We start from the raw sequence: 19,720 nt of genomic DNA, 5'->3' as shown, positions 1-19,720 counted from the left end.
AGGGACAGGAGCCTAAGTGCACACCAAGGCACATATCCTGCAGCTGTCCCTTTCAGGTGGACAGCACAGTGCTTTCAGGGCTGCCACCTGAATGACCATTCCACAGGTCTGCATTCGCTTCTGCAGGCACATTCTTGGCAGAGAGATAGAAAGAGATAGAATTCAGTTCAGCAGCTGGGACTGGAACATGACAAGATGGCAAGCTGGTGGAAAAACCCCATTTTGAAGATGGATTGTGAGTTCTTAGTTAAGCCTGTTCAAAACCCTTGTGGTCCATACAAGAGAAGGCTGGCTGTACAAGGTTTCACCTGAGATAAGGGAAACAGAAGAGGAACTTTGTGGTGATTTGAAAGAAAGAGGTTATCATCTGGAAAACCCTGATGGGGCAAGTTTCTTCAGCAAGGCACTGAAGTGGCTGATCGGAAGGGATCCAACTTCTGTCCCAGTTCCCTAACACGAATGCACTTTCTGCAGGTCTAGTCGTCAGGGACAAGTATGCTGTCCCAGATTTCCTACAGCCACAGTAACCCAATGCCCTAGCTGACTCGATTATCTAACTTCAATTGAAGGATTTGAACTACCTCACCTGGCCTTACCTCTCTTGTAGCAAGTAAACTAGCTCTTTCTCAGCCTCTCCAAGTCCACTCTGGCTGCTCCTTCATCTACCCTTCTTTTTATTGGTCCCTGCCAATTAACTCAATTACCAAATTACTTATTCTCCAAAATCAACTCTAAATTTCCCCCTCATGCCCTTTTATAAACAGCCCCTGCAAAATCACGGTTTACTCATCAGTCTCTCGCCCCCACCTCTGACTCTAACACCAACTCGCCTGTAAATGAAACGAAAAAGGCCCAAGTCCACCTATACGCCCTTTTTAAACAGTCCCCAAAAAATCACTATTTACTCACCAAGCCACACTTACGTTGGTAAGACCATGCTTGGAGTATTGTGCACAGTTTTGGTCACCCAGCTACAGGATAGGCAGCATTAAGCTGGAAAAGGAATAGAAAATATTCATGAGAATATTACCAGGATTGGTGGGCATGAGCTACAAAGAGATGCTAGATATGTGGGGACTTTTCTCCCTGGAGCATAGGAAGCTGAAGGGTGACAAGTGTTTGAGGCAGGCACAATAGCAACATTTAAAAGACATTTATCCAGCCACATGGATAGGAATAGCTTAGAGGGATTTGGCTTAAATGCAGGTCAATGCAACAAACTTGGACAGACAACTTAGTCATAGAACATAGAACACTACAGCACAGTACAGGCCCTTCAGCCATCAATGTTGTGCCGACCCATATATTCCTTAAAAAAAATTACAAAGCCCTCCCTACCCCATAACTCTATTTTTCTTTCATTCATGTGCCTGTCCAAGAGTCTCTTAAATGCCCCCAGTGTTTCAACCTCCACCACCATCCCCAACAAGGCATTCCAGATACCCACAATGTAAAAAATGTACCCCTGATGTCTCCCCTAAACTTCCCTCCTTTCACTTTGTACATATGTCCTCTGGTGTTTGCTGTTTCTGCCCTGGAAAACAGATGCTAGCTGTCCACCCTGTCTATGCCTCTCATAATCTATCAAGTTGTGGCAATACGACCACAGGCTGACTCCACTTGGCTGGCTGTCAATTAGCCGACATGAATTGACCACCTAAGGGGCTGACTCTACCTGGCCAGCTGCCAATCAGCTGACCTGAATATAAACCTGAGCCAGGCCTTCCTGAGCCAGTCACACAGGGAGCCACCAAGGCATGAACTGGTGTTCAGACTTTTACTGGAATAAAGCCTGCTGTACACTCTTTTCTGAGTTTGTACTTGCCTGCTGTGACCTCAGTGCACCACACAAATCCCCTCTCATCCTTCTATACTCCAAAGAGTAGAGTCCTAGCTCTGCTAATTTTGCCTCATAAGACTTGTTTCCCAATCCAGGCAACATCCTGGTAAATCTCGACTGCACCCTCTCCATAGCTTCCACATGCTTCCTATAATGAGGTGACCAGAAGAGAACACAATACTCTAAATATGGTCTTACCAGAGATTTGTAGAATTGCAACATGACCTCTCAACTCCTGAACTCCCTATTAATGAAACCCAAGATCCCATTGGCCTTCTTTACTGTGCTATCAACCTGTGCGGTGACCTTGAGGGATGTATGGATATTTTGAGCTTTTGCGTTCTTTCCTTGCTGTTGCGTTCTTATTAATCTCGGCCTGATGAGATATTATGTCAATGAATCATGATGAAATCAGCAATCAAGTAATTTCCTTCTTTTGCCAAACACAAGAAGACCCCACCATTCCAATAGTTATTTAAGGCTTCTTTCCTAACTTGTATTTTTCTTAGCAAACTTGGAAGCATTGGCAGAGTTGCAGTGACTTTGATTAGTGCAAACTTTATTCTCTGTTGCAGTTTAAACATGTCAAATAAGTCGATCATGTGAAGGTGGTGGATGGTAAAGAAGATAAAAATCAAACCTCCTCATTTACTCCTATCTTTCTTTGGCTTGGCTTCGCGGACAAAGATTTATGGAGGGGTATGTTCACATCTGCTGCAGGCTCGTTGGTGACTGACAAGTCCGATGTGGGACAGGCAGACACGGTTGCAGCGGTTGCAAGGGAAAATTGGTTGGTTGGGGTTGGGTGTTGGGTTTTTTGTCTTTTGTCAGTGAGGTGGGCTCTGCGGTCTTCTTCAAAGGAGGTTGCTGCCCGCTGAACTGTGAGGCGCCAAGATGCACGATTTGAGGCGATATCAGCCCACTGGCGGTGGTCAATGTGGCAGGTATGAAGAGCTTTCTTTAAGGAGTCCTTGTACCTCTTCTTTGGTGCACCACTGTCTCGGTGGCCAGTGGAGAGCTCACCATAGAACACGATCTTGGGAAGGCGATGGTCCTCCATTCTGGAGACTTGACCCACCCAGCGCAGTTGGGTCTTCAGCAGCATGGATTCGATGCTTGCAGACTCTGCCAGCTCAAGTACTTCGATGTTAGTGATGAAGTCATTCCAATGAATGTTGAAGATGGAACGGAGACAGCGCTGATGGAAGTGTTCTAGGAGCCGTAGGTGATGCGGTAGAGGACCCATGATTCGGAACCGAACTGGAGTGTTGGTATGACAATGGCTCTGTACATGCTGATCTTTGTGTGTTTCTTCAGGTGGTTGTTTTTCCAGACTCTTTTGGTAGTCTTCCAAAGGCGCTATTTGCCTTGGCGAGTCTGTTGTCTATCTCTTTGTCGATCCTTGCATCAGATGAAATGGTGCAGCCTAGGTAGGTAAACTGGTTGACCGTTTTGAGTTCTGTGTGCCCGATGGAGATGTGGGGGTCTGGTGGTCCTGGTGGGGAGCTGGCTGATGGAGGACCTCAGTTTTCTTCAGGCTGACTTCCAGGCCAAACATTTTGGCAGTTTCCGCAAAACAGGACGTCATATGCTGGAGAGCTGGCTCTGAATGGGCAACTAAAGCGGCATCGTCTGCAAAGAGTAGTTCACAGACAAGTTGCTCTTGTGTCTTGGTGTGACTTGCAGGCGCCTCAGATTGAAGAGGCTGCCATCCGTGCGGTACCGGATGTAAACAGTGTCTTCATTGTTGAGGTCTTTCATGGCTTGTTTCAGCATCATTCTGAAGAAGATAGTAAAGAGGGTTGGTGCGAGGACGCAGCCTTGCTTCACGCCGTTGTCAATGGAGAAGGGTTCGGAGAGCTCATAGCTGTATCTGACCCAACTTTGTTGGTTTTCATGCAGTTGGATAACCATGTTGAGGAACTTGGGGGGGCATCCGTGATGCTCTAGTATTTGCCAAAGCCCTTTCCTGCTCATGGTGTCAAAGGCTTTGGTGAGGTCAACAAAGGTCATGTAGACTTCACTAAAGACCACGATAATTTGTACGAATGTTACCAATGTAAATTTTTCTTGATCTCGACATTGAATCTCATCAGTGTTGTTTTGTGACTCTCAAAGATTGCTTTGCTTTTCAGCCTGAAACACATTGCCCTTAACTTAATTTCTGAGGAACCCGACAGGGAACACCACATCGATAATCCATTGCCTATTTCAGAGAATACATGTGCGTGGCACTTTCATTGGCATGTGCAGAGAGAAGCTGGGACGTGTTCGAGTCTTTGCCCCATGTACTAAGAGTGAATTTTAATCTTATATTTATTCAAAGAAGGCCATATTAGATCAAACAATTTTATGAATTTTAGTTTTCCAGTTCTTCTATGAGCCATCCCTGTGCATCTGTATTGGATAGAAAATAAAATTTCCCGAAGTGTATGGGTTATTTATACTTACCTGAATAAGGATTACAATTGTTGGAGTTAACGCTATGACGGCATTTGGGTACATAGTTATGGATAGAAGACAGGCGCGTTTCCCTGGTGCTGGCACAGGCTGAGTGGTTCCAGCTGCGTGGGGAATTCTGAGTAATGAAGACAGCCATTGATCCTGCATTGAGCTGCTGCTGCTTTGAGCTGGCCCGTGAGGTGCTGGAGCGGCGCTCTGGTGAGCTCAGGCAGCACTGCACCCCTGTCAATGTCTCCTACACCAACCCCTTCCCCGTTGTTTTTTTTATTTCAGTGGATAGGTGAAAGCCAATCAACAGGAGCGTTGAAAGCTACAAGTTGTTACAATTTTAAAATACTTCTAATATTATGGCTTATTTCCCTTTGGCATCGTTAAAGTAACATTTCTATTGTTGTCTCTCTTAATTTCTATTGTGTTGTATCTCTTATTTCAATTGTTGTTTGTCAGGTCCCCTTATCTTCCAGGCTTTAGCCTTCTCAGTCTAATGATTAATCCACATTATACATCCACATTCCTATCAGATCCAGACAGAGGGAACCATGTGGATCTATGACCACAGGCTCCAACCCATGGTTGTGTCACCTATCAATACACAAAAGTGGCCAGCACACGTTGAAAAGAAACATGTTGTTGCAGAGTTCACAGAAAGACACAAATACTAACACAGCAAATGCAAGCCGTACACTGGTGATAACGCATACCAAACCAAAAAGGACCATTAAACCACCTCAGACACTGATTGAAAGCTGCTGAGTGGAAAGAGACTGGTCGGGTTATGTAGACATAGTATTGTGCTTGTGTGTTTTTTTAATAAAGGGAAAAGATGTGTTATTTTGCGTGTATTATAAAGAACTACATTTCCCAGTAGGCAACGCATGCAGTTTGTGTGGGATCAAAAAGTAGACTATGACAGAAGTTGAGTGTGTTGTTGGTTCAAGCAGCTCAAAAAATAAAGTCGCTTTAAGTGTTAAAACCATGCAAGGTTGCTCTTCTTCAAGGAACAAACATAACACCTCCAAATGTTTCAATCAGTGAAACCATTTTATCTTATCTTGCAACAACTTTTTATTGTTTTATTTAATTGGTCTCTCTCTGGCTAACAAGCTCTTAAATATTGGCAACTCAAAAAAGTAATCTTACAAATGGGAGCTAAGCCTCTTTCCTAACGACACCCTGCTTTTTTTGACAAAAAACACCCAATGTACAGGGGATTAACTTTGAGCCTTCGATAATATCCAGACACTGATAGTTCCCAGGGTTCAAGAACAGAATGAAAGGGATGGAAAATGTTGCTTGCTCGCTCTCTAATTTAGGAACTTAAACGGGTGAAGGAGATGCAGCTGGTCTCCAAATTTGTGCCATGCCCTTCAGCAATTAAATTCAGCCACAAGTTAGTAAAACAAGGTTACAATGAGCCATGAATATGAAAACACAATTCACAGATATGGGAAGTCCTGAGTTTTACCATTTTTTTGTATCTTAATCACGATTCTGAAAAAAAATTAACGTTTTTCATAAAGTTTCAGGGAATTTGTGAGTCAGTTGACATAAATTCATGACCATGAAAAATAAAGATCAAAAATTTTGTCTTTGAAAGCCACACCTAGTCTTACAAAATACCTGTTCACACCCTGTCTGAAATTATGACATTATATTGAACAGTGATTCACTCAGCTAATGTTTTAAGACAGTTGCTCACAACTAGAGTGAATAATCAGGCAAAATAAGATCTCCATCCAATTTGACTGCTTGGCATGAAGATTTTATGGCATTCTTAATGGTAGATGGAGGTTATAAGGCTGGTGACTCCTATCCACAGCCATAAAATACAGACCAAATTCTATGTGCTCTCTGAAGCTCCAGAACTTTGCTTGGTTATTCATGATCTTGAAAAGCACAGATTAGATTTAATCCGCAAAAGTTACACCTGCAAACTGTTACACAAGCTGCAACACACCTGCAGTTCTGAGTCAAAGGTTGCTGAGTGTACACTTTCTTATGTGTGAACTGGGGCCATGCTGCCAAGCTATTCAAACGTGAGCCGACAGGGATGGTAGAAATGTAATAGAAAAGTCGCAAAAAAAAATGTTATAAAAGAGATACTAAAATGAAACAGGAATATGGAACCTTAAGACATGCTATTTTAGCTAATCAGATGCAAGGATCGACAATGAGATAGACAACAGACTCGCCAAGGCAAATAGCGCCTTTGGAAGACTACACAAAAGAGTCTGGAAAAACAACCAACTGAAAAGCCTCACAAAGATTAGCGTATACAGAGCCGTTGTCATACCCACAGTCCTGTTCGGCTCTGAATCATGGGTCCTCTACCGGCATCACCTACGGCTCCTAGAACGCTTCCACCAGCGTTGTCTCCGCTCCATCCTCAACATCCATTGGAGCGCTTTCATCCCAAACGTCGAAGTACTCGAGATGGCAGAGGTCGACAGCATCGAGTCCACGCTGCTGAAGATCCAGCTGCGCTGGGTGGGTCACGTCTCCAGAATGGAGGACCATCGCCTTCCCAAGATCGTGTTATATGGCGAGCTCTCCACTGGCCACCGTGACAGAGGTGCACCAAAGAAAAGGTACAAGGACTGCCTAAAGAAATCTCTTGGTGCCTGCCACATTGACCACCGCCAGTGGGCTGATATCGCCTCAAACCGTGCATCTTGGCGCCTCACAGTTTGGCGGGCAGCAACCTCCTTTGAAGAAGACCGCAGAGCCCACCTCACTGACAAAAGACAAAGGAGGAAAAACCCAACACCCAACCCCAACCCACCAATTTTCCCCTGCAGCCGCAGCAACCGTGTCTGCCTGTTCCGCATCGGACTTGTCAGCCACAAACGAGCCTGCAGCTGACGTGGACATTACCCCTCCATAAATCTTCGTCCGCGAAGCCAAGCCAAAGAAAGAAGTGAACATAGGCAAAGTGGACCTTATGGGCCACAAAGAAATCAGGTCTGAACAACAGGAAGAAGCCTTGCATCTGTGTCATTAAAAAAAAATCATAATTACTCGGAGGTTTACTTCCTTACTTGCTCAGTCCAGCTGTGTTTCTATTTAGTCACCACAGGCACAGGTCTGCAGATGGAGTACAATGTTAGTAAATGCGAGGTCATCCACTTTGGTAGGAAAAATAGAAGAGCAGATTATCATTTAAGTGGTGAAAAACTGCAGCACGCTGTAGTGCAGAAGGACTTTGGAGTGCCTGTGCATGAATCGCAAAAAGATGGGTTGCAGGTACAACAAGTTATTAAGAAGTCAAATAGAATGTTGGTCTTCATCGCTAGAGGAATTGAATTCAAGAGCAGGGAGGTCATGCTGCAACTGTACAAGGTACCGGTGAGGCTGCACCTGGTGCACTATGTGCAGTTCTGGTCTCCATACTTGAGGAAGGATATACTGGCCTTGGAGGCAGTCCAGAGGAGGTTCACCAGGTTGATCCCGGAGATGAGGGGGATTGACCTACGAGGAGAGACTAAATCGTCTGGGATTATACTCACACGAATTCAGAAGAATGAGAGGCAATCTTGTAGAAACATATCAAAATATGAAAGGGATAGATAAGATAGAGACAGGGAAATTGTTTTTACTGGTAGGTGAGACCAGAACGAGGGAACACAGCCTCAAGATTCAAGGGAGTAGATTCAAGACGGAGATGAGGAAAAATTATCTTTCCCAGAGAGTAGTGAATCTGTGGAATTTTCTGCCCAGGAAAGCGGTTGAGGCTACTTTATTAAATGTATTTAAGGTTCAGATAGATTTTTATATGAAGAAAGGAATTGAGGGATATGGGGAAAAAGCAGGTAGGTGGAGTTGAGTCAATGATCAGATCATCCATGATCCTATTGAATGGCAGAACAGGCTCGATAGGCCGGATGGCCGACTCCTGCTCCTATTTCTTATGTTCTTAAAACTGAGCTAGAATTTAAACTAGGGCCCTGACACTATTTACAAGCAAGAATCATTCTTTAATTCCATTAAGTCTAATGTAGTGGTTTTCAACCTTTTTCTTTCCACTTACATACCATTTTAAGTACTATGCCATCGTGTCAGAGGTGCACCAAAGAAGAGGTACAAGGATTGCCTAAAGAAATCTCTTGGTGCCTGCCACATTGACCACCGCCAGTGAGCTGATATCGCCTCAAACAGTGCATCTTGGCACCTCACAGTTCGGCGGGCAGCAACCTCCTTTGAAGAAGACCACAGAGCCCACCTCACTGACAAAAGACAAAGGAGGAAAAACCCAACACCCAACCCCAACCAACAAATTTTCCCCTGCAACCGCTGCAACCGTGTCTGCCTGTCCCGCATCGGACTTGTCAGCCACAAACGAGCCTGCAGCTGACGTGGACATTTACCCCTCCATAAATCTTCGTCCGCGAAGCCAAGCCAAAGAAAAGAAAAAGAATGACATAGGTGCTCTGTGATTAGTAATGCATTGCTTTAGGTGGTATGTGGGTAGGAAGAAAAAGGTTGAGAATCACTGGTCTAATGTATATCAGGAAAGCTGACCATCACATTCATTCTTACTTCAAAATATACCTTTTAAATAAATATTTTCAAATTGAAACTAAATCATTTATAGGTGTGATGATAAAGCAGAATCGGAAATACATGTCAAACTACCTGTAGTATGTTTGGAAACAATAAACTGTGGTTTAAATTACCCCCCATTTTGATATGGCAACATTCCTGTTCATGTCTAGGTCCAAAAGCTGATACAGCACTGAGAAATGAAATGGGAATTCTGAATATTTGTAGAAATCTTTCACAAGTGTCAATCTATAATCAATAAAGATGGTGCCTTAACACAGAGCTGCTCTGTGTGCAGCTCTGACGGGAATGATTAAATATTCCTGTTCAGAACTACAAACTCAGAAACATAAAAATCAAACTTACCCCACAATATCCTAAGATCGCTGGCAGACGTCGGAATCGGCAGAATCGGCAGTCTCCGTTGGTCCGCAGGGCCTTTAAGCAGCCAGCGCTCAGGCAAGTACAACACCACGAGAGTTTTAAACAGCCAGTGATTGGGCCCTGTAAATGTACTGAGAGTCCCAAAGAGCAGACTCTCAGTACATTTAAACATCACGGGTGATTTAAAGGGACAGCACACAGACCATTTAAACACTGCAGGAATTACCAGCAACAGGTAAAGAAGACCCGACCACATGGATGCAGAGGGGGTGTGGTGGGGGGGGGAGCTACAGGTCAAACTGAGATGCTGGGCCCTGAGGCTTCCACTCCCTACCATCCTCCTGGCCAATGCACAATCCTTGGAGAACAAACTTGATGAACTCCAAGCCAAACTTCAGCATCATAGAATCATCAGGGAATGCTGTGTGATGTGCTTTACAGAAACATGGCTAAACACAGACATCCTGGACATGGCGCTGCAGCCCAAGGGCTACACCCTCCATTGGGCTGATTGAACACCGGTGTCTGGAAAACCAGGGGAGCCCGTGTTTGTGTCATCATCAATTCATCACGATGTACTGTTGTGACGGTCATGTCCCAGTCCTGCTCCCCTGTCCTGGAACATCTGGTGATTAAGTGCTGCCCATCCTACCTGCCGAGGGAGTTCACCACCATCATCCTGGTCGCAGTGTACATTCCGCCCCAGGCTAATGTCAGGCTGGCACTGGAGGGACTGAGCACTGTGATTAATGCCCGTGAGACAGAACATCCTGATTCCTTCCCCATCATTGTGGGGGACTTCCATCAGGCCAACCTGAAGAAGTTTCTGACAAATTACTACCAACACATCATATGCGAGACCAGGGAACCAAAACACTCGACCAATGCTACACCACCATTCGGTGGTGTAAGTCTGATCACCTGGCTGTACTTCTACTCCCAATGTATAAGCAGAGACTGAGGATCACAGTACCAGTGGTGAAGACGGCGAAGGTGTGGTTGAGGGAGCCGTCTGCAGGACGGCTTGGAATTGATGGACTGGAACATATTCAAGAACATGAATAAATATGCAACAGGTGTCATTCACTTCAACAAGACCTGCATGGATGAGTGTGTGCCCACATGCATCCTGCTGAGGGCAAGAACAAGGGTATTTAAGGCCGGGGATTGGGATATTTACAAGAAGTTCAACTACAACCTATGGAAGGTCTTCTCTGAAGCAAAGTGGCAATTCTGGAAGAAGCTAGAGACAGAGACAGATACAGGCCAGCTATGGCAAGGAGTGCAGGTCATTACTGCCTACAAATCAAGGGTGAACATATAGATGGCTGTGATGCTTTATTACCCGATGAGCTGAACACCTTTTATTCTCACTTTGAGAAGAAGAACCATACAGTGCCTACTAGAATCCCTGAAAAGGCTGAGGACTTTGAGGGCGACATCAAAATATCATTCAAGAGAGTAAACCCTCGCAAGGTTTCAGGCCCTGATGGCATATCTGGTAAGGTACTGAAAATTTATCCCAACCAACTAACCAGAGTGTTCATGGACATTTTCAACCTCTCATTGCTGCAGTCAGAGGTTCCCACCTGCTTCAAAATGGCATCAATCATCCCGGTACCCAAGAAGAGCAGGGTGATCTGCCTCAATGACGACTGCCTAGTAGCACTGACTTCTACTGTGATGAAAGGCTTTGAGAGTCTGGTCATGGCCAGAATTAACAAAGCATCCTCTACCCTCAAAGACCCCCACCACCGAGGTCATGCCCACTTCACTTTGCTACCATTGGGGAAAAGGTTCAGGAGACTAAAGACGAGAACTCAGCTGCACAAGGACAACTTCTTCCCCACCACCATCAGATTCCTGAATAATCAATGAACCAAAGACACTGCCTTACTTTCCGGGAACTACCACTTTTATTTATTTTTATTTATATTAATGTTGAAAGATGGTTATAGTATAAATATTTACACTATGACACAGCCGCAAAACACCAAATTTCATGACTTGTTCATGACAAAATTTCTGATTCTAATTCTGAGTCTTGAAATAGCATTTATCTTTTCCTCTATTCCCTAATGTTGACCATATACTGTACATGAATTTCTCTTCTGACAGCCTTTAAAAGTGCAAAATTTCAGTAATAATCCAGCATTTAAATAAATTTGATCTTGTTAACATGAATAGGTTGTGTCACCAGCAAGTTAAACTATTTCAGGATGAATCAACACAGCTTCATGCTTATGAAATCCCCTGTTTTCAGATACAAAAGCAGTTTCCTCACAACATTAATTTATGAAAGCCAATGTCCCACAACCTCTCCTTATGATCCTACCAAGCTGTGATGCCACTTACAGGGAAGTATATTCATATTTGCAGATCCCTTTTTTCTGCTGCATTCCACAGTTCCCTACTGTTTACCGTGCAAGTTCGACCCTGGTCCACCCTCCCAAGGTGCCGCACCTCAAAATGTCCACATTAAATTCCGTCTACCATTTTACAATCAGTTTTTCTCACTGATCCGGATCTCACTGCTAGATTTGAGATCTTTTCTCGCCGTTCACTACAACCTCACTCTCAGTTTCTACTGGTTTTGTTTGACTACTTTCCAAATGGTTAAAAACAGTACGTCTTTACTGTTTAGCTAAGAGGCCCTTATGACTACGGCACATGTCCTTGTAGGGAACTACAAACCTTGTCCAACATTACTGAAACATTATCTTTGAATAAACCATGTGTTGACCATTGCACTTTGCATGCTGTTGATGACTGCTTTCAGATGTCTGGAATTATACACAGTCTGCATCTGCTCAATAGTGATGAAGGGGTAATGTGCTTCAGACAATCTGACAGTAATTTTGATTGACAGGCAGCACTCCTTATGAATTGAAATAAGACTTTTTTTCAGTCCACTGAATGGAGCTTGTTCAGTCTGGGCCAGATCTCACTGTACACTATTTGCATCTTCTATAAAATTTCAAAATTGAAAATATCACAGTAGTCCTTGACTCCTGAAAATGACAATGGTATTTAAGCTCGAATTAGGTGTTGGTGAAGAATGAAAATAACAAGCTAGTAGAAAGTTATAAAGCCTTCAAGATTAGCTCATTACTTTTCTGGTAAATTTCTTAATATATGTCTGTCCAAAGAGTTTGATTCACCTTTGATCAATTCACTGGGCCATTGCAAGTAATGCTATTCAGTGGGAGATCAAATGCAGACAGGAGTGAAATGCTTCAGATTTTGGAAATTTGAAATAACACCCAAAATGCTGGAGATATTCAGCAAGCACCACAGGCGTAAACAGGAAGGGCTAATGTCTCATGACAAGGTTATTTCTTATAACATTGATCAGACTGATGGTGCCTGAGGTCGATAAGAGTGATCCTTCAAATCATCCTGGGCTAAACAAAACTCTTATTAGTAAATCATAAAATAAAGGTGTGAGACCAGGGCAGTACTCAAGCAGCTGTCAGTGCACGTGGCAACGATTACATGTAAACGACCTAGTTTCAAGTCACCAAAGACAAATGAAGAGCATTATTATGTCATCAAAACCTGAGCTTCCTAGAAGCAACTGCCATGAATGGATTCAAAATCCCTTTTCAGTTGCAGCCATATATTAAAAAAATCAATAGAAATACTTTAACGATGTTAATTTATGTGGAAATTTTGGGCCTCTGTCCACTGCTTCAAAAATCGACTACCACAATTCTTGAGTTGAAATCAGAGGTGCTAATCTGACCTAGGAATAAGACCTTCATGTATCTCTGAGTAATTTCCAGAAATACCTGAAAAAGTGGACACAAAAATTTGCTACATTCTTAATAATAAAAAGTTATCCAAAGGTACCAACACAAGCTTACTTCATGCCATGAATGGTGATGTAACACATCTCCAGCCAACATTTTTGAAAAGTAATCATTGCTTCCACATCATTAACATCAAATCCCCAGCCTGCATTAGCTCTGTCCTTTACGCACCCATCTGACTGAGTTGGCTTTCTGCACTACTCCTATTTGCTTGCACGAGGTCAATATCCTTCTAAACCCTTCCTATCCAGAATTATGTCAAAATGTCTTTTAAACATTGTAATAGGTTATTTTCAGGTCACCAAGGTAAAACAGTTGGGGTGCCACAGGAATCAATGATAGATCTAAACCAGTGATTTTCATACTGCCCCCCCCCCAACCAAACTCACATTCCATCATTAGCTCTGTCATCCCTATTCCATCGGTGCTCTGTGATTAGTAAGGGACTGCTTAAGATGGTATGTGAGTGGAAAGAAAAAGGTTGAAAGCCACTGTTTTAATTGTACTTAATTGACTCGTTATGTGCAGGTTTCATGACTCCAAAGGAAATGGGCCAGTGACAATTTTTCTCAAGCAAAATATTTCAGTAACAATTGGATCTAGGGTAGTGGTTCTCTACCTTCCCTTCCCAGTCACATCCCACCTTAAGCCATCCCTTACTAATCACAGAGCACCGATAGATTAGGGATGCATAAGGTGGAATGTGAGTTTTGGAAAACCACTGAAAACTATTCATAAGCTGCAGAAGCGATTTAGAAGTAGGGATAAGGTACTTCTAATCGACAACAAAAATAAACATGAAAGTAAGTCATGAGAAGAATAAATTTTTATAAGAACACAAAAGCAGAATACTGATTAAGGGGGGAAAAGCTAGAGCAGGATCTGGGTGTCCTCATATGCGGATATAAATTATCAATTAAACAGAACATACTGGAAACACTCAACAGATCAAGCAACAACCAGGGAAAACTTATTAATGTTTCAGGTCAAAAATCCTGTGTCAGAATCTGTGAATTAATTACCCAGCTCTGATGGAGGAACTTTAACATGAAATATAAACTATTTCTCTTTCCACAGTTACTGCCTTCCAGCATTTTCTATTTTTATTTCTGATTATTTATTATTTTAACTTTTCACATCAACACAGAAAGTCATTTTGAAGGCCAAGAGGATGCCCTGTTTTTCAAAAGTAGGTGGAGTCTTGCTTCAATTGAACAGAGAACAGGGTGTCCACTCCTGAAGTTCTCGGTACAATTTTGATCTCGTTAATAGAGATAATTCAGAGAAGTGTCACCAAGCTGATTCTTGGAATGAAAGATAGAACATGTAATATTGAAATTTAGTGGAATTAAAGGTGGTCAAATTGAGATAGCCGAAGATTCAGAGGAGGCTTGGTAAGGTAGATATTGAGAAGAAGATTTTTTTTCATGATAAAATCTAGAATGAGAGGACTATTTGCAACCATTGAATTAATTTTTCATTCTAGGGGAGTAGGGGAGGGATAGGACTATGGAGAATAGGAAGAAAAGTGGAGTCATGTCCATGATTGGCATAGGCACAATCTCTTTGAATGGCAGAGGAAATACATGCCGAAAGGCTAATGCCAGCTTCTTTTCCTCACATTCTTATCAATGCCCCATTGATGTTGGTCAGGCAATCAATAAGATTGTTCAATCAGGTCAATCCTGTATCTCAAGTCTACTTTTGCAACTACCTTTTTTCCTCTTGATTCAATGTGCAAAATGTAGCAAATATTTTTTTATTATCAAAGCATCTGGACTAACGTTTATAATGGAGGGAATGAAGGGCTGAAAACACATCAAAGTTTAGATTTATTGACAGAGTACACATACAACCCTAAGATTCTTTTTTCATGATGGGGATTTCAATCATATTGTATTCATCGTTGATATTTACAGGTATTCCTCAACTTATGTTTGTGTTCTGTTCTGACCAATCGGTTAAATCTTAAAAGGGACATACATTGGAAATGCACTGTAACTGTGTTATCGTTCATCAAAGGCAACATGGCGGCCACCAAGGTCCACTCTCACGAGAGTTTGGCCATCAGCCAGCTCTCATGAGAGGTTGGCCACCAGCCAGCTCTCGCAAGAGGTTGTCCACCCCTGCCAACCTCTCACGAGAGGCGCTAATTCTGTAGATAGGCCCAGATTTTCACTGTAAAAGCATAATTTTTATATTTTTCAATTTATAAAAAATTTTGGTTGTGTGTACGGATGGCCGCAAGTTGCATAGGTGGTAAGTCGGGGCATATCTATACTCTAAAATATGTTTGCTTTCATATCCAGTCCTGACACTGGTCACAAAAGAAAACAGGAAGACCACTTCCAATTGGCATTCCAATCGTGATCGTCTCATCTTGGGCAATTTCTGACAATAGTCCCACCTCACCTAAAAATACCAACCACAACCACCGACTTTCTTCAGGTTCTTTCATGGACCTTCATTGTCTTGCTAGTGGCACCCGCTCACCCTTGTCCATCTGCTTTCCAGCCCGGGCATGCGCGTCAGCTCATGCCAAAGGCCATCAAGCCCAACCGTCAACTTCCCCACTCGCCATAGACACTGTCTCTTCAGCTAAATATACCCGCCTCCCCGAAATGGGAGTTAAACACATATATCATTTTGATGTCTTCAGTTGCCTGATGAAGAAGCTGAACAGCAGACCAACAGCGACGAGAAGAGTCAGGTTGGTGTCTCTCCTAACCCATGCCGGATGATGGCAGCTCCACCTCAACCCATTTTATACTACCCACTCATTCAATGAGTGAGAATGGAAAAAAAAACTAAATATCATATGTACAACATAGTAGTTTGCTTGTATTTATTAGAAATCAGAGGAGTAAAGTTATTTCATTTACAGGGTTGAGGCCTTCCATCCCAGATATCCAGTCTTCACTGTAAATAGCACATCCTTGCCTCTTCATAGGAGATGCCCATTGACAGTGTCCACAGACTTGCCAGAGATATCTACATCCCAGGGGCCAACACCCTTCTAAGTGCTTGTAGAACCAACATTTTTGGAGTTATTGAATGCTATCTCAGATTGAGTTCACAGCATTCTCAGAAGGAAGGATGAGCAGCCAGATATAGTGGTCCATATTGGGACCATTGACATAGGTAGGAAAGGTGATGATATTCTGCAAGGAGAGTTCAGGGAGTTAGACACTTGGTTGAAAGACAGATTTGCGATCTTATGATTGCTACCCTTGCCGCGTGCTAGTGAGGTTAGAAATAGGAGGATAATGAAGTTTTAATATGTGGCTAAAGACATGGCGCAGGAGGGAGGGCTTCCAGTTTCTGGATACTTAGGCTCTCTTCCAAGGAAGGTAGGACCTGTTCTGATGGGACAGTTTGGATTTGAACTGGAGGGTCAATATCCTTGTGGGAACGTTTGCTGGTGTTTCTCTGGTGAGTTCAAACCAGATTTGCAGGAGGGTGGGAACCAGAGTGCCAGAGCAGATAGAGGAGTGGAGGAGGGAAAAGATGATGTTAAAATTGCATGCAGCACTAGAACTCAATAGGTTGTACATTTTGGAAATTTTCTAAAGTGCATCTATTTCAATTCAAGGAGTATTGTCGGAAAGGTAGATAAGCTAAGAGTGGAGACAGGCATGTGGAATTATGACATAGTGGCCATTAGTGAAACTTGGTTGCAGGAGGGGCACGACTGGGAGCTCAATGTTCTGGGCTTCCATTGCTTTAGATGTGATAGAACAAGGGAGATAAAAGGGGGAGGAGTGGCATTGCTCGTTGGGGAAAATGTCACTGATGTGCTCAGGCAGGACAGAGCAGAGGATTTGTCTACTGAGGCTGAATGGGTGGAGCTGAGGAATGGAAAAGGTATGTCCACACTTAAGGAATTATATTATAGACTACCCAATAGTCAGCGAAAATTGGAGGAACTGGTCTGGGTCTCCAGTTAAGATTCTAATTTGGAGAAAGACCAATTTTGAGGAAATAAGAAAGGATCTAGAATGCGTGGATTGGGATAGGTTTTCTGGCAAGGATGTGCAGGTAAGTGGAGGACATTCAAAGGAGAAATTTTGAAAGTACAGAATTTGCATGTTTCTGTCAGGATTAAAGGCAAGATTAGCAGGCATCGGTGGATTGGGAAGTGTTGTAGCTATCACGTGATAGCACTGCCCCCTACCTAATTGGAGGGCATCAGCTGCCAATCAAGATTTGGTTTCACCCCACCCATTAGTGCACATCTTGCCATTGGAACCATGTAAATTACCTGGACTGGGCTCTCCAGCCTGCCTATACTTGGCCTTGGGCTATTGGCTGTTGTAATTGGATTAATCCTTGAGGCACTAAGTCATTTAACCCTGATAATGTCCTGGGCTGGACCCTCCAGCACTATAAACGTGACATGTGTTCTTTGTGTTCCCTCTTTCCAGCTTGGGGCCACACTGCTTCACTCCAGGCCTAGAAACGGAAGGATACTGGAGAAACCTGATAAAATATGCACTGTTTAAAAGGGTTGATAGCATTTAATTAGGGTCCCTTGCAGCATAGAGCTGTGCCTGCACTGATCAAGGGGTGGTGGGGCATTGTAGTGATTTTTTTCCCTGATCATTGTATGTACCAGTTTACTGTATATGTGTTCATTTTGTTCCGATACTATTTTACCCATGTTTGTTATTAAATGTAGGCATGCTTCACTGCTGATATTATTTTCCCATGGCTGCTGTAGTGTGTGTGTGTGTGTGTGTGTGTGTGTGTGTGTGTGTGTGTGTGTGTGTGTGTGTGTGTGTGTGTGTGTGTGTGTGCGTGTGTGTTGCATCTGTTACTATTTCCCACACTTGCCTTCTGTAAATAAAATCCTTCACTACAAAAACTGTGTCTGGAGTCCTTGCCTTTGAGACCTACCAAACCAGTTTCAACACTTGCAACAATTGAGGATCTGGTTGGGTAGAAGAGAGAGGTGCATAGCAGGTATAGGCAACATGGAGCAAATGAGGTATTGAGGAATATAAAAAATGCAAGAGAAACCTCAAGAAAGAAAATCAGGAAGATTAAAAGAAGATATGAGGTTGCTTTGGCAGATAATGTGAAGGAAAACCCAAAGAGTTTCTACAGATATATTAAGAGCAAAAGGATACTAAGGGACAAAATTGGTCCACTTGAAAATCAGTGTGGTCAGCTTTGTACGAAGCAAAAAGAGATGGGGGAGATCTTAATTGTTTTTTTAATTAGTATTCAATCAGGAAATAGGCATAGAGTTGTGGGAAGTAAGGAAAATGAGCAGTGAGGTCATGGAAATTATATAAGTTAAAGAGGAGAAAGTGCTTGCTGTCTTAAAACCAATAAGGATGGTGCTAGAGGGTGGAGGTATTACAATTTATTACAGTAGTGAATTGGATTAAACAATGGCTAGATGGAAGAAGCCAGATAGTAGTGGTGGATAATTACTTCTCAGGTTGGAGGCCTTTGAATAGTGGGGTGCCTCAGGGATTGGTGCTGGGATCATTGTCTGTTATCTATATCAATGATTGGATGATAATGTGGTAAATTGGATCAGCAAGTTTGCAGATGACACTAAGATTGGTGGACAGTGAAGAAGGTTTTCAAAGCTTGCAGAGGGATCTGGGTCAGCTGGAAATGGCAGATGGAATTTAAGGCAAGTAAGTGTGAGATGTTGCATTTTGGAAGGACAATCAGTAAATGGCAGGGCACTGAGGAGTGCAGTAGAACAGAGGTATCTGGGAATACAGATACATAATTTTCTGAAAGTGGCATCACAGGTGGATAGGGTTGTAAAGAGAGCTTTTGGCACATTGGTCTTCCTAAATCAAAGTATTGAATATAGAAGTTGGGATGTTATGGGTAAAGTTGTTCAAGATGCTGGTGAGGCCAAATGTGGAGTATTGTGTGCAGAACCTAGAGGAAAACCAGGTCATGGTGTTTACAAATATTTGGAGGGACAGGGATTGCTAGGGAGTAATCAGCATGGTTTTGTCAGGGGTAGATCATGCTTGACAAACCTGATTGAGTTTTTCGAGGGGGTTACAAAAAAGGTTGATGAAGGGAAAGCTGTAGATGTTGTCTATTTAGACTTTAGTAAAGCTTTTGACAAAATTCCCCACAGGAGGTTAGGAAAAAAGGTGGAGGCATTAGGTATAAATGAGGAGGTAGTGAAATGGATTCCGCAATGGTTGGATGGGAGGTGTCAGAGAGTAGTGGTAGAAAATTGTTTGTCCAATTGGAGGCCGGTGACTAGTGGAATTCCTTAGGGATTGGTCCTTGGTCCACTATTGTTTGTTATATATATTAACGATTTGGAAGTAGGGGTGGAGAATTGGATAAGCAAGTTTGCAGATGATACAAAGATTGGTGGTGTTGTGGACAGTGAGGAAGATTACTGTAGATTAAAAAGTGATTTAGGAAGGCTGGAGGTGTGGGCTGAGAAATGTCTGGTGGAATTTAATACAGATAAGTGTGAGGTGTTACATTTTGGAAAGGCAAATCTAAATAGGTCATATGCATTAAAAGGTAGGCTATTGAGATGTGCAGAGCAACAAAGGGATTTAGGAGTTGTGGTAAATAGTACCCTCAAGGCTGATACTCAGGTAGATGGTGTGGTGAAGAAGGCATTTGGAATGTTGGCCTTCATAAATCGGAGTATTGAATTCAAGAGTAGGGAGGTTATGATGAA

At 42.9% G+C, this 19,720-nt stretch overlaps 1 long non-coding RNA gene across 1 annotated transcript in view; it reads right to left on the bottom strand.

The window, feature by feature from the left end:
• The window catches only part of LOC138742311 (uncharacterized), a 48,675-nt gene extending 39,343 nt beyond the window's left edge, over positions 1 to 9,332 (bottom strand). Inside the window, exon 1 of the long non-coding RNA XR_011344050.1 lies at positions 9,209 to 9,332. This is a non-coding gene — a long non-coding RNA (uncharacterized lncRNA). The remainder of the gene's footprint in view (positions 1 to 9,208) is intronic.
• Positions 9,333 to 19,720: the final 10,388 nt, after the last annotated feature.

Source organism: Narcine bancroftii, chromosome 1 (assembly GCF_036971445.1).
Source record: "Narcine bancroftii isolate sNarBan1 chromosome 1, sNarBan1.hap1, whole genome shotgun sequence".
In the NCBI taxonomy this organism is placed as follows: Eukaryota; Metazoa; Chordata; class Chondrichthyes; order Torpediniformes; family Narcinidae; genus Narcine; species Narcine bancroftii.
Note: the sequence above shows the minus strand (reverse complement) of the source record. Positions and strands in the feature narration are given on the sequence as shown.